Below are 16,406 nucleotides of genomic sequence, written 5' to 3'. Positions count from 1 at the left end.
TTATTATTAAAATAAAAAAAAGATTAAAAAAAAATTCTAAATTAGGGTTTTGGATAAAAATGTCAATATAGTGTTTCGAAAATATCAACACAATGCTTTGGGAATGTCAACACAATGCTTTAAGAATGTTAACTCATTGCTTATATTGACATTCTATATGTATTATATTGACATGTTTTATATAGTATGTTGACATTTCTGCTTGTACGAAAAAATTTAAAAATTTTGAATTTTTATAAAAAAATTTTTGACATCGGAACAATTGCATGTAGGATATCGTTGGAATCCTTATGAAATTATCTTTAATTTGATATATGTTATATGAATTTAAAGTTTTGGGATTTCTTTTAAAAGTTAGTTATAACTAAACATGTAGTTAATTGACATTAATACCCCTATTGATATTTTTTGGAATTAATCATATGGCCTTATTGACGTTTTTCGTTGATCGTATTGACATTTAGGGATTAATGATCTAAGCCCTTAATTTGAATATCTAATGGCTATTATTTAATTGTAGTTAGCAATTAAGTTATGAGTTAACAATATAACACACCCTTTGGGATAAAAATATTAATCAAGTATCTAAATATTAACTCAAAAATTAATTACACTAGTATCACGCCTGTGCTATGCACAGATTAATATATTTTTAAAATATTAATTTTTACTTTTAAATTAATTAAATAAAATTATAATTAATATTAATAATGAAAAATATGAGTAACAATTTTAGTTATACGAGAATCAAAATTTTATACAAATCAACATTGAAGTATAATAAATTTGAAACAAATCGCATAATATAATGTTTAAACATTAAATTAAGGATTATGAAGATAAAAATCTATCAAAATAAAGAATTAAACACAATGAATAATTACTCATCATTTTTAAAACTTCTTTATACACTACATTAACTTTAAAATCTCATCATTATAAACTAAAACCAATAATTCTTCACAATTCGTCACACTTAACAGAACCCATAGGTAAAATAACTCGTTTGTCATCTTTAAAGTCGTCCGCCTCACCTAGAACTACAATAAAATAAGGAACAAAATCAATTTTCAATGCACAAAACCAATAATCAATATGTATTAAAACGATCATTAGATGAGACTTATGAAAGTACACAATCGAACAATTCACACCACATGCATTCAATGAAAGGACAGAAAATTATTTTTATTTGTAATTCTAATCAAATTTAAATGACATAGTAAAACCTCCCACTCACTCCACTTAATCACACATGACATAGTAAAATAAACATGATTACCCCAACGTATATTATCCCAAAATAAAGAGACGATGGAAAGGAGTTAAGTGATTACCATGAAATAAAGGAATGGGTAGAGAGATGATATTGTTAGAGCTGGAACAGAAAAAGAAGGTTAAATTCGTTCTTCGAAAACAACACTTTGAAAGGAAAGTTTCATTATTCCACAACAATTGTTTGAGTTTTTGTACTCTCCTTGATTCAAACTACTACTACTACTCATGCCGATGAATTAACACAAATAGGCGCAAATTTAAATGACGTAGTAAAATCTCCCACTCACTCCACTTAATCATACATGATATAGTAAAATCTCTCGCTCACTCTACTTAATTACACGTTTAATGGTCTTTAAATTACATATATTTAATTTATTATAATTTTTAAAATTAAATGGCAATCTTGTAAATTTCTCCGAAACTCCCCTTTTATATATTGTTTAATATACATTTTTAAATTAAATGGCAATCCTGTAAATTTCTCAAAAACTCTCCTTTTATATACTCCCTCTGTTTCACTATAGTTGAGGCGGAACTTTTGGACACGAAGTCTAAGAAAGAGATGTTGGGTGTGTTAAATAAATAGATAAAAAAATAAGAGAAAGGAAAAGGTAGAGAGAATAAAGTATAAAGTAAATAAAGTAGAGAGAATAAAGTAAGAGAAGGTAAAGTAAGAAAGAGAAAAAAGTTACCATATATGGAAATGACTTAACTATGAAGAAACTTTCCGAAATGGAAAAATGACTCAACTATAGTGAAACGGAGGGAGTATTGTATAGATTTGATCAGCAGTTTACAGGTGGAACAAAAAAATTTTATTTTGAATGTTTTTTGTTTTTTAAAAATTAGAGTGACCTACAAAAATAGTCCCTGGACTATGCGTTTATCTCGCCAATGAACCCTGGACTTTAAAAATATTCTCAGACAACCCTGGACTAAGCGTTTATCTCGAAAATGATCATTTTTCACTGTTTCGTGATGAAAATACCGTTTTAGGGGGTTTGGACAATTTGGTCTTTTTACATTTTAAATTTGATATTATTTCAGTGATGTACTAAATCTGATATTATTTCAAAATTATCATTCTTCTTCCCTTTTGCTATCATTCACTTTGTTTCTTTATTTCAATATTAGATTTGATTTTATAAAATTAAATTTTAAAATTTGATTTTTAAATATCAATAAATTTTTTTAATCATTAAAATTACTATTAAATAAAAAATTAATAGTTTTACTCAATATTTGATAGTGTCTAATATTTAATCAATAAGGTATGAAGGACGCCTTAGTTTTAATAAATATTTAATAGTTTTAATCATAAATAGATCATATTAACACAATTAAATAAATATGCATCTAATGTATATGAGAATTTGACTAAAAATATTATGAAGTTGACTAAAAATTTGATATAAGAGAATTTTTGTTGAAATTTTCTAGTTAATTTTGATTGTTTTCAAATTAATAAACGAAAACTATATTAGTCTTACATTAGATGCATATTTATTTCGAAATAAATCGTGTTATATGATTTATTTATGATTAAAACTATTCCCTCCATACTTTGTCATTTTGGGACGTCCACAAAAAATAGATCACTTTGTCATTTTGGGACGTCCACAAAAAATAGATCACTTTCTAAAAATGCAAAGTTTATCTCTCATACTTTTCCCACTTTTTCTTTCATCTCTCATACTTTACTCACTTTTTCTCCTTATCTCTCTTACTTTACCTACTTTTTCTCCTCATCTCTCTTACTTTACCAATTATACATTAAAACCCGTGCCGAACAACAATAGATCTATTGTTTGTGGACGGAGGGAGTATTAAATATTGATTAAAACTAAGGCATCGTTGTACCTTATTGATTAAATATTAGACACTATCAAATTTTGATTAAAACTATTAATTTATTATTTAATAGTAATTTTAATAATTAAAAAAATTATTGATATTTAAAAATAGAAATTTAAAATTTAATTTTATAAAATTAAATTTAATATTGAAATAAAGAAACAAAGTGAAGGATGTCAAAAGGGAAGAAGAATGATAATTTTGAAATAATATCAGATTTAGTACATCACTGAAATAATATCAGATTTAAAATGTAAAAATACCAAATTGTCTGGGGATATTTTTAAGATAAACGCTTAGTCCAGAGTTGTCTGAGTATATTTTTAAAATCTAAGATTCATTGGCTAGATAAACGCATAGTCCAGAAACTATTTTCAGTTTACTCTAAAAATTATTGCAAAACCAAAAATAAGTTGAGGAGTTCACCGAACACAACACAGACTTATAGTCTTATACACGTCGATGATATTTTCTTAATTTACATTTTTGTCCCTTCATTTTCCCTTTATTATTTTTTCCACGTTCTTTAATACGGAAATTTGGAATAGCCGATTTTATTGCTTATGTAGATTTGAACAGCATATAATGCTATATAAAAAGTAAAAAAATGATATTGTGTATTAATAAAGAGGAATCCTTCTTCTTGCAACTAATAATCTATAATTCAAATGGTTTTTAAAAAGTACTACTAGTATTTAACTGTATAATTTACCTTTCTTATTTTCATCCTTTTCCAATCCATAGTCCATACTCATAAATTTCATATTTCCAAAGTTCCGCTAAATTAAAAATAATTTTGTAATTCTAGCTTCCACACTACAAACCATTTCATCCATGAGTAATTGAGTTTCAATACACTGCACAGAAAATATTAATTAGGGATATTAATGTTAATTGACCAAAAGTTAGCAATTAAAAGTTGAGTTAGCAATTGATGACTCTCCTATTAGTAACTGGGTAACTCATCTTGTTAATAGACTTTTTAAATCATCTTGTTAAAAGATTATAATTACAATAATTCTAAACCATAAACCGTATTTGGCATTTAATTTTTGGATTTGGGAATTTTATAGTTCGAATTTTCGGACAATCTGAAAAGAGGGATTAAGGAAATATCGAAACAAAAATATGACTGAAATTGCAAGATTACCCTAATTTCCAATGCGTGTGGTAAGCGAAAAAGAATAGAGATTGAGGATATACCGAAAATTGATTCCGCTATGGCAGATTAAAAAAACGAGAGAGGTAACGGAATTCAAAGAAAGATATGATATACTCTATCCCTACCAAAGAAGGATGTCGATATTTGAAGACGAAGATTTCGATTAGACATCGAAATAAGTCCGCAATAGCTTTGTAAGTAAACTAGATTCAGTCCTATTCATGTTTAATTTGGAGTTTTGAGTAATTGGTTGATTGATTAATAATGATATTATATGATTTAGGTATATATTTGTAATTGGGTAACAATTTAAGTATACATTTAGTAGACTTTTACAAGTAGACTCCAGACTTCACTAAATCTACATTACTCTTACATTACTCTCACGGTATTTTGAAAAAAGTAAATGAGTGTAATGGTACTATAAACTCAAACAGGGGAGTAGTACTACTCATCCATTCACTACCACATAGTATTACATATATTACTAGAACAATGCAGCATTATATAACTTGTAAAAGGGAATTCAAATATTCTTGAATTGGTAGAAGAGACAGCATAATAAGTTGAATCAGATTCTAAAAGAGTTGTTCAAACATAAGATACCTAAGTATTATAGTGCATGGATGGATAACATATGTAATGTTAGTGCATAAATACCAAAGTAAAAAAACTCAAAACTCACAAGCCTCCTGCTAATGATGAGAGCAACCTAAAAACTTGTTCAACATGATCTAATTAATATTAGTAGCAAAGATATGCAGGGTCTGGTTTAAAAAACATCCACTGATGGAGTTCCATGGGTTCACATATGGGGTGATGCACAACTGCTCGGATAGTTTCCACTTGTGCTGCTTGGACAACTTTTTTTACAGCGAGAGTCAAAAATAGCAGATCGTATCACAGCCTTGGTAACTTCCACACCTGCAAAAACATGTTTCAATCATAAATAAACTACACCTGATCATCATCATTAGCAGGCATAGTAGCATACCATTTCAAGATTGATTCCATCAATGGCAAGCTTGGCTGCCTCATTCACAAAGTCAATATCGTCTGATGAGGCCACAAGGGGCTGCCCCCCATTATCAGCCTTAAAGGAAGACTAATATCCACATCAAAACCCTACGTAAATTACCATTATCAATCAATCAATTATATAATCCGATTTACTTACAGAGCTATTGCGGACTTGAGAGATGTATCGGAGAAGAGCATTGTGGTCGTAAGGAGTTGGATCCATATACCTCACCACCTCATCATTGCTGGAGTCGCTGTCGTAGTCATCCTCATCAACACGAGCTTGTTACGATCACAAATTGATGAAGAGGAGGGGGCTGGGGTTGAGCGCCACGTCAGCTAATAAGGGAGGACATCTGGAGATCTAACTATCTAACAACCATGAGGGAGAAAGAGGGGCTTGTGAGAGCTGGATATAAAAGGAGAGAAATGAGCAGCATATTCTCATTCATGAAAAATGCGTCTTGTGTGCGCTGACGCTGAGGATCGTGGATCCGACGCATTTACCTTGGTTATTTCTATCTTGTTTATCGTCATCAATTCCTATTGTATCATCATTCCTTTATCCGTTGATTATCAATTCAATACCATTCGATTTCTACATTTTGTCTTATAAATTGCTGTTTTGGTGTGTGAGTGTGGCAGAAGTGTTGCATTTCCAGCTGAGATTGAGCTGAAATCGCAACACGAGCTCGGGACAGGTCAACGGCCGCTCCTCCACATAAACGTAATCTTCGCCTTCGAATACCATCTTTTTTTTTGTAGGGTTCAAGTATTCCATATCTATCGTCGAATTCCTCTACCTGCCGCGTTTTCTTTTCCGATCCACCACCGGAATCGATTTTCATAACCTCGCCGCCACCGGAATCGATTTCCGCAATCTCGCCGCCACCGTAATCGATTTCCGCAATCTCGCCGCCGCCGTAATCGATTTTGGAAATCTCGCCGCCACGGTAAACAATTTTGCCACCGGAATCGATTTCCGGTATATCCTCGATCTCTCCTCTTTTCCGTTTACCACAGGCACCGGAATCAGGATCCAATTCCATCGGAAAATTAGGGGTTTCCATGATTTCAGAATTCACTCTTATTTTTTGCTTTGTTTTTCCTTTTATTATTTCATAAATTAATTGATTGGGCCGTGAGGATTCTATATGGGCTTTGCGTTATTATTTCCAAAAACTAGTCAAACTAATTTAGGAAATTGGGGTTTCCATACGAAATATATAGCCAATAATAAAATGATTATAATTACCTTAATTCTAAACCATAAACCGTTTTATATATTAACAAAGTTAATTACTAATTAGTTTCATATATGAAAAAAAAAAATTAATTAGTTTCATATATTACATAATTACCCTTCTACGATACTTAAGATTAATTATGTTTATCACAATCAGCTAGGCCTAACCGGTTCTCCGATTCTCGGGACCCGAAATCGGAACTTTGAGATATTGTTTAATCCCTTTTGTTTGGTTTGGATATTATTGTTAGTTTGATTTGGTTATTGTTAACATTGCTACTTGTTTTGTTTTGTTTTTTTTACTTGGTATCACTGATTCGGAATTTTTGATGTTGTCGTTGGTTTGATTCGATCGTTTGGATTTTGTTTAAATATTGTTGGAATGTTGGTTTTGGTCTTTTGGATATTATTTTCTTATTGGAATATTGGTTGTATACTAGTTAGTATTTTGTTGTGCTGTGTTGATTTTATTTTTTAGGGTTATATTTTTTAGGTATTTATTGAATTATTATTTTTAGGTATTGAAATATTGGATGATAAATAATATTATCTTGCTGATTTGTATTTTTGTCATATTATTTGAATTTTTAGGTATTAATTGCTATATTTTTAGATGTTGATTTTTTTTTTTAATAAAATAAAATGAAAACTAGTATAAATCAGATTCGGTTCGTAACCGGAATTGGCCGGTTACGAAATTGATTTGACCCAATGTTAATCACGTTTTTATAGGTTATAATATTGGAAAATTTAAAAAGTTTTTTTTTATTGTATCCAGTATAGAAAGTGAAAGGATTTTGGAAGAATCTCGTAATACTTTTTTTGTCTATAAATATGGTAGCATGTAGTATTTGGTGAATCAAATTTTAGTGTAAAGGCATTCATTCTCATTTCCCTAGCTTCAATTATCTTTTGGATATATAGAATATTCTTTTGGGTTTGAGCTTGGTGTAATGGAGTAAAATTACTTTTGGTGGTAACATATATCCAAAAATGGATTTAAATTTGATGTAAATGATTGGAAATAACCTAATTAAGGAAATACTGAAACAAAAATAAGATTATGAAATCGCAATTTCCAGTGCTTGTGGTAAACGAAAAAAAGAGAGATTGAGGATATGACGAAAATCGATTCCGCCATGGCATTTTCAAAGAAAACGAGGGAGGTAACAGAATTCGAAGATAGATATGAAATACTCTATCCCTACCAAAGAAGGATGATATTTGAAGACGAAGATTTCTATATTAGAGATTATATATATCCCAAGTGATGATGAGGAACTGCTCGAGGACATCGAAACATTTAGGTATATACATTTAGTAGACTTTTTCAACAAATCTTGTTAAAAACATTACACTACAGAGTTTTTGTTAATTCATTTTAAGATGTGGTTGTTAGCCGTTGTGATCAATTATCCCTTATAAATAATTGTTACTACTATGATATGTTTATCTATCGAGACATATTGTAAACCATTTTTCTAAATTAACATTTCCCCTGACAAAAATTGATAACACAATGCGTGTTTTGAGAAATCTTGCAAGTGTTATATACTCAAACTTTAGAGCATCCGCAATGGTCGGCTAGCGACCGGCTAGCCGAACCATTGCAGTCGGCCAGCGCAAAATCGGCGAGCGGATCGGCGTGGGCTCGCCGATCGCTCGTCGCTGGCCGAAACGCTAGCCGATCAGCTAGCCGCCATTGTGGAGGCCCGATCGGCCAGCGCCGATTTTCAGATTTTTTTTTTATTTTTAAAATCATATATAAACGCGATTTTCGTTTCATTTTCATTTGCACCACTTGTTTTAACGAGTTTTCTCTCTCTCTAACTTTCTGTTCAAGAGCATCATCGAGCGATGGATCACGCGGGTGGTAGCGGTAGCGGTAGTGGTGGGGATCCTGAGGAGTACGAACGGAGGATGAACGAGGCTATGGAGGCCTACATGAACCGCGGGATGGAGCGGTACATGCGTATGGTGGAACAGCAGGCGATACCTCGCCCTCCACGAGTTGTCCACCACCGAGCAGTGATTGATCGGGATCACGTAGCTGCACATCAGCGGCTGTACAAGGACTACTTTGCAGAGTACCCGCGGTTTCCCGCCAACATGTTCCGGCGGCGTTTCAGAATGCGCAGGGAGTTGTTTATGCGCATCGTTAGGGCATTGGAGCGTCAATATATGTGTTTCCGCTTCAGGCACGATGCGGCTGGCATACCCGGCCACACCCCTATCCAAAAGTGCACGGCGGCAATCAGGCAGTTGGCCTACGGAGGCGCGGCAGACATGTGGGATGAGTACCTCCACATCGGTGAGTCGTCAGCCCTGAAATGTCTGAAGGAGTTCTGTGGGGGCGTGATCAGCATTTTCGGTGAGCAGTACCTTCGAAGCCCTACTCCCGAAGATTGTCAGAATTTGATGCAGATGCACAGGGAGAAGCATGGGTTCCCCGGGATGTTAGGCAGCATAGACTGTATGCATTGGGAGTGGAAGAACTGTCCGACTGCCTGGAAGGGGGCCTACACGACCGGCTACAAGTCAAAGAACCCCACGATAATCCTCGAGGCCGTAGCTGATTACCGGCTGTGGATCTGGCATGCGTATTTTGGGGTAGCCGGGTCGAACAACGACCTCAACGTCCTGAACTCGTCTCCCCTCTTCAACGAGAAGTGCCAGGGCGTTGGTCCAGCCGTCTCATTCGTGGCCAACGGCAACCGGCATGATATGGGCTACTACTTGGCGGATGGGATATACCCTCGGTGGCCGGTCTTTGTGAAGACGATCCGACAAACAAGTGATGAAAAGAAGGCCTACTTTGCGCAACGACAGGAGTCGGCGCGCAAGGACGTGGAGCGCGCATTTGGTGTGCTCCAGTCTCGATGGGCGGCAATCAAGGGCCCAACGCGTTTGTGGGATGTCGGATGCGTTTCCGAGATAATGTACGCCTGCATTATCCTGCACAACATGATCGTCGAAGACGAAGGCGTACAACTGACTAGTTGGGTCAGTGACGATGAAGCTGGTCCAAGCCACGGAACGGCCACCCCTAGTGTACGACAGGGGGTACCCCTCGATGAAGCCGGCCGACTCAAGGAATTTGCCAGCATGCGCCAAGTGGATGCTCATATTCAACTCCAAAAGGATATAATTGAAGAGTTGTGGGCACGGAGGACTGCACGACGATAGTTTTTTTTCTTTATTATGCATGTACTTTTTTTTTAATCTATGTAACTTTTTTAAATGCAATTAATGAATTTTCCCGTACACGTGTCTAAATTTAATTCCGTATTTTAATCGTAATTTTAATTCCGTAAATGTAGTATATTTTGAATTGTTTTTATTGCGGCTGGCCTAAATCTGACGTGGCAGGTGTTTTTTTTAGTGTTGCTGACGTGGCAGAGGAGAGAATGGCTGGCCTATGGCTGGCCTATGCACCATTGCGGATGCTCTTAGCATCCGCAATGGTCGGCTAGCAACCGGCTAGCCGATTCGTCGCGCTGGCCGATCGGCTAGCCGAACCATTGCAGTCGGCCAGCGCAAAATCGGCGAGCGGATCGGCGTGGGCTCGCCGATCGCTCGTCGTTGGCCGAAACGCTAGCCGATCGGCTAGCCGCCATTGTGGAGGCCCGATCGGCCAGCGCCGATTTTCAGATTTTTTTTTTAAAATCATATATAAACGCGATTTTCGTTTCATTTTCATTTGCACCACTTGTTTTAACGAGTTTTCTCTCTCTCTAACTTTCTGTTCAAGAGCATCATCGAGCGATGGATCACGCGGGTGGTAGCGGTAGCGGTAGTGGTGGGGATCCTGAGGAGTACGAACGGAGGATGAACGAGGCTATGGAGGCCTACATGAACCGCGGGATGGAGCGGTACATGCGTATGGTGGAACAGCAGGCGATACCTCGCCCTCCACGAGTTGTCCACCACCGAGTAGTGATTGATCGGGATCACGTAGCTGCACATCAGCGGCTGTACAAGGACTACTTTGCAGAGTACCCACGGTTTCCCGCCAACATGTTCCGGAGGCGTTTCAGAATGCGCAGGGAGTTGTTTATGCGCATCGTTAGGGCATTGGAGCGTCAATATATGTGTTTCTGCTTCAGGCACGATGCGGCTGGCAGACCCGGCCACACCCCTATCCAAAAGTGCACGGCGGCAATCAGGCAGTTGGCCTACGGAGGCGCGGCAGACATGTGGGATGAGTACCTCCACATCGGTGAGTCGTCAGCCCTGAAATGTCTGAAGGAGTTCTGTGGGGGCGTGATCAGCATTTTCGGTGAGCAGTACCTTCGAAGCCCTACTCCCGAAGATTGTCAGAATTTGATGCAGATGCACAGGGAGAAGCATGGGTTTCCCGGGATGTTAGGCAGCATAGACTGTATGCATTGGGAGTGGAAGAACTGTCCGACTGCCTGGAAGGGGGCCTACACGACCGGCTACAAGTCAAAGAACCCCACGATAATCCTCGAGGCCGTAGCTGATTACCGGCTGTGGATCTGGCATGCGTATTTTGGGGTAGCCGGGTCGAACAACGACCTCAACGTCCTGAACTCATCTCCCCTCTTCAACGAGAAGTGCCAGGGCGTTGGTCCAGCCGTCTCATTCGTGGCCAACGGCAACCGGCATGATATGGGCTACTACTTGGCGGATGGGATATACCCTCGGTGGCCGGTCTTTGTGAAGACGATTCGACAAACAAGTGATGAAAAGAAGGCCTACTTTGCGCAACGACAGGAGTCGGCGCGCAAGGACGTGGAGCGCGCATTTGGTGTGCTCCAGTCTCGATGGGCGGCAATCAAGGGCCCAACGCGTTTGTGGGATGTCGGATGCGTTTCCGAGATAATGTACGCCTGCATTATCCTGCACAACATGATCGTCGAAGACGAAGGCGTACAACTGACTAGTTGGGTCAGTGACGATGAAGCCGGTCCAAGCCACGGAACGACCACCCCTAGTGTACGACAGGGGGTACCCCTCGATGAAGCCGGCCGACTCAAGGAATTTGCCAGCATGCGCCAAGTGGATGCTCATATTCAACTCCAAAAGGATATAATTGAAGAGTTGTGGGCACGGAGGACTGCACGACGATAGTTTTTTTTCTTTATTATGCATGTACTTTTTTTTTAATCTATGTAACTTTTTTAAATGCAATTAATGAATTTTCCCGTACACGTGTCTAAATTTAATTCCGTATTTTAATCGTAATTTTAATTCCGTAAATGTAGTATATTTTGAATTGTTTTTATTGCGGCTGGCCTATGGCTGGCCTAAATCTGACGTGGCAGGTGGTTTTTCTAGTGTTGCTGACGTGGCAGAGGAGAGAATGGCTGCCTATGGCTGACCTATGCACCATTGTGGATGCTCTTAGAATTGAATAAAAATCCAACCAACTAATTAAATAACTTGTATTTATAGTCCTAAAAAATTGATCCTAATAGAAAAAGGAATCAAAATTCTAAAAGAAATGTTTTCCTTACTGAAAGTTAATTTGAAATCTGGAATTCTGGAGATTGTCCTAACCTAACACATCTAATATTCGAGTATATTTACATATGTAATTAAACACACAGTAGCATAAATAGAACACTCACACGCCTCCGATCCTGCTAAGGATTGTTCATACATAACATATCAGTTGTTCAAGATATCTAATCCGGTATTCGTGATAAAAACATAGTTAGTAGCCAAGCAACCTAAAACATGTTCTAGTACATCATAGTATCAATTTGTCTAATAGTAGCATAAGTAAACACATGGATGGATACCAAGATAGATAAAACAATCAAGCCTCGGCTGCATCTGGTTTGACGAGCATCCACTGATGGAGCTCCCAAGGTTGACATACGGGATGATAGACAATTGCTCGAATAGTTTCTGCTTTTGCTTCTTCAACTTTATCCACAGCAAGAGTCAAAAACAGCAGATCGAATGGGGCGTACGTGCTAAAGTGCAATCTTGTTCCAAGCTCGCGCTGTAGACTAATCCAAAATTTTGAAGTGAACTTCGGGTCACGATCAAACGTAATCGTCACTGGGAATCCATACAATCGCACGATTTCTTTTATGTAGATACGAGCTAGTCTGTCCGATCCATGAGTTATAGGAATCGGTATGAAGTGCGCACATTTGGTGAGTCGGTCTACAATCACCCAAATGGCGGTGTTTCCTTTGAGGGTCTTTGGCAAAGCCGTCACGAAATCCATGGTGATGTGCTCCCACTTCCACTCTGGTATTTCCAACGGTTGTAATTTTCCATACGGTCGTTGATGTAAAGCCTTCACCTGTTGGCAGGCTAAGCAACGCTCCACAAATGTCGTGATATCCCTCTTCATGCCATTCCACCAAAATGACCTCTTCAAGTCTTGGCACATCTTTATACTTCCAGGGTGAGCAGTGTATGGAGTCTCATGAGCTTCACTCATGATCTCGTTCTTGAGCTCCTCGTTGTCGGGCACGCATAATCTTCCTTCAAAGATGAGAGCATTATCAGACTCCTCACTAAAATTTCCCGACTTTCCAGTTCCCACTTTCACTCGAATCTCTTCAAGTTTCGCATCCATTCGTTGCGCTGCAACGATTCTTGTTTTCAAATCTGACTCTACCACTAAGGTGGCGATAAGTCCTTTTACCGTTTCAGGTGCCCTTATCACTTCCAATCGCAATTTACTAAACTCTCGTACCAAAATTTCCTCCTTCGTCAGGAAAGCTAGTTGCGAATGGTCCTTTCGGCTCAAAGCATCTGCCACCACATTTGCTTTGTCGGGGTGGTAATTGATACCACAATCGTAATCCTTCACTAGTTCGAGTCATCTTCGTTGTCTCATGTTTAAGTCCTTCTGCTCGAAGAAGTATTTCAAGCTCTTGTGGTCCGTAAAGATTTCACATCGAACTCTGTAGAGATGATGCCTCCAAATCTTTAGGGCATGAACTACTGCTGCTAACTCCAAATCGTGTGTTGGGTAGTTCAACTTGTGTGGTCTCAACTGTCGTGAGGCGTATGCGATCACCTTGTTGTTTTGCATCAACACGCATCCTAGTCCAACCTTCGAAGCATCGGTGTAGACTACGTAGTTCACTCCAGACTCTGACACAGCTAACACTGGTGCGGTTGTCAACTTCTCCTTTAGGAGTTGAAAGCTTGCTTCACACTCCGGGGTCCAATTCACCTTGACTCCCTTCTTAAGTTGTTGGGTCATTGGTCTCGCTATCTTGGAGAACCCTTCTTTAAACCTTCGGTAGTATCCTGCCAAGCCTAGGAAACTCCGAATCTCATTTGGTGTTGATGGTGACTTCCATTGCTGCACGGCTTCAACTTTGGCGGGGTCCACTCTGATTCCTTCTGCCGACACAATGTATCCAAGAAAATTCACTTCTTTCAGCCAAAATTCACACTTGCTGAATTTGGCGTATAGCTTCTCGATCCTCAAAGTCTCCAAAGCGATTCGTAGATGCTCCTCGTGCTCCTTCTCGTTCCTCGAGTAAACTAAAACGTCATCGATGAATACTAGGACGAATTTATCCAAGTACGGGTGGAATATTCGATTCATCAAATCCATGAATACCGCTGGGGCATTCGTTAGGCCGAACGACATACATCAAACTCGTAGTGTCCGTATCTTGTGCTAAATGCAGTCTTTGGTACGTCCTCCCTTCGAACTCTCAACTGGTGATATCCGGACCTCAAGTCCATCTTTGAAAACACTCCGGCTCCTCGAAGTTGATCGAACAAGTCATCTATTCTCGGTAGTGGGTACTTGTTATTAAGGGTCAATTTGTTCAATTCCCTATAGTCGATGCACATTCTCATCGACTCATCCTTCTTCTTCACGAAAAGTACTGGTGCGCCCCATGGTGAGACACTAGGCCTAACAAAACCTAGGTCCATGAGCTCCTGGAGTTGTATCTTGAGTTCCTCCAACTCCTTAGGCACCATTCGATATGGTGCTTTGGACACGGGTGCGGCTCCCGGCTCGAGATCGATCATAAACTCCAATTGTCGATCTGGCGGCGGTCCAAATAACACTTCGGGAAAAACGTCTAGAAATTCCCGCACAACAGCGACGTCTTCCACTTTTCTTTCATCATTCTCATTGCGGTGAAGATAGACGAGATAGGCAGGTCGCCCATTTCTCATCATCGCGGTAGCTTGCAGTGCAGAGATTATCGCGGTTCGCCGATTCATCGAGATTCCATGATACACGATGGGTTCCCTTCCCGGAGCTTGTAGAGATATTTGTCTCTCCTTACAACGAATCGTCGCGAAATTCGCGGCCAACCAGTCTATTCCTAGGATTACGTCGGTATCTCTCATCGCCATAACTTGCAGGTCGTGAGCGACTAACTTAAGTTCTCCTAACACAATTTCTATGTTCGAGCATATTCGAGATATTTCTACTGTCCCACTCACTGGTGAAGACACTATCATCTTACGTTCAGATTTTCTAACAGCCAGCTCAAAGAGTGCACACATAATTCAGATATAAACGAATGCGATGCGCCCGTATCAAACAACACAACAACAGGGGTGTTGAGAATTTCGCCCATACCTGTCAAATTTCCCTTCTCGCGTTCGTCTTGTTCAGTCTTCGGTTTCTTTTGTTCCAACGAGTACGCTCTCGCTTGTGGAGGAAGCCTTTGGCGGGGAGGTTGTTGCTATCGCGACGGTGGGTCGCGATTTCCTCGTGGTTCACTTTGCGGTCCCCTTGAATGCTGACAGAATCCCTGGTCATTTCGCCTCGATCCCGATCCTCCCGTCTTACTTGGGCTCTCCCTCGAGTAGTGACCGTTTCCTCCGCATGTGTAGCGCTTGACAACATTCTGTTGCCGACATTCTCCGAAATGATACTTAGAGCACACGTTGCACTGTGGCGCCCTAGTTCGGTAGTCTCCTCTCTGGCTAGATGTATGTTGCTCTCCTCCGTGTTGGGATCGATGTTGATTTCCTTGGTACCGTTTCCCATCGTAGAAAGTCCTAGAATCCTCCCACTTCCTCTTCTCCCGGGAGTGATGTGATGGGGGTAAGGACGGTGTAGAGTTCTCCTTGGCTCTCTCTCTAGGCATTGCGGCTTCAATATCCAACGCGAGTGCCAATGCCTTAGCGTAGGAGAGTCTCCCTCGGCTGGCCAACGACATCTTTATCTCAGACCTTAGTCCCTCACGGAACTTGTCGAACAGCTTCTCGTCAGTATCGACTTGATCAGGGGCGTACCGGGTCATGCTATTGAGCGCTTGATCGTATTCGGTCACAGCCATGCGTCCTTGAGTCAGATTGTGGAACTCGGATGCCTTCGCTTTCCGGTAGCTCTTCGGCACATACTTGTTGTATAATTCGGTCTTGAAATCTTCTCATGTCATTGCTTCCACTTGGTCTCGCGTCAAGGTCTTCGTTCTAGTATCCCACCAAAAGTCAGTTGCTTCGGTTAGTTGGTGAGTAACACAACTCATTCGTTCCCTATCATTGCATCCCAAAATTGCGAAGATACGCTCTATCGAGCGGATCCATGATTCGGCCTTGGCTGGTTCTCCACGTCCATCAAACACAGGTGGTTTTTGCTCCAAGAACAGCTTCACTATTTCCCGATCAACCGGGGGTGGGGGAGGCGGCGGTGTCGGAATTGACTGTGTCACACTGTCCTCGCTCGAAGGATGAGGTGTCGGTTGACGGTTATGGCGTCGCGGCGGCATTCTGATTTGTCAAAACACGGATTATTCTCAAAATTCTAGCAACAGTCGCGTGGTATAACAAGGTGCATGAGACAATTGTTTTGGTATATATGGCCAAGCAAAAAGTTCGTCACATAGATGGGTTTCACAAGTAGTGTCAAAGCATGATCATCACAAA

The 16,406-nt window shown here is 39.4% G+C and overlaps 1 long non-coding RNA gene across 2 annotated transcripts; it reads right to left on the bottom strand.

Annotated features, from left to right (window-relative positions):
- Positions 1-4,871: 4,871 nt before the first annotated feature.
- On the bottom strand, positions 4,872-6,415 carry LOC148933703 (uncharacterized). Of its 2 annotated transcripts, none has more exons than XR_016130592.1 (3): positions 5,825-6,415; positions 5,292-5,689; positions 4,872-5,221 (listed from the first exon to the last, which is right to left on the bottom strand). It is a non-coding gene; the product is annotated as an uncharacterized LOC148933703 (long non-coding RNA). The 2 variants fall into 2 exon arrangements; XR_016130591.1 differs by having other exon boundaries at positions 5,292-5,402; positions 5,475-6,398.
- Positions 6,416-16,406: the final 9,991 nt, after the last annotated feature.

The sequence above is a fragment of the Salvia hispanica genome, chromosome 1 (assembly GCF_029641045.1).
Source record: "Salvia hispanica isolate PSC_SH4W2 chromosome 1, Shi_PSC_v1, whole genome shotgun sequence".
In the NCBI taxonomy this organism is placed as follows: domain Eukaryota; kingdom Viridiplantae; phylum Streptophyta; class Magnoliopsida; order Lamiales; family Lamiaceae; genus Salvia; species Salvia hispanica.
Note: the sequence above shows the minus strand (reverse complement) of the source record. Positions and strands in the feature narration are given on the sequence as shown.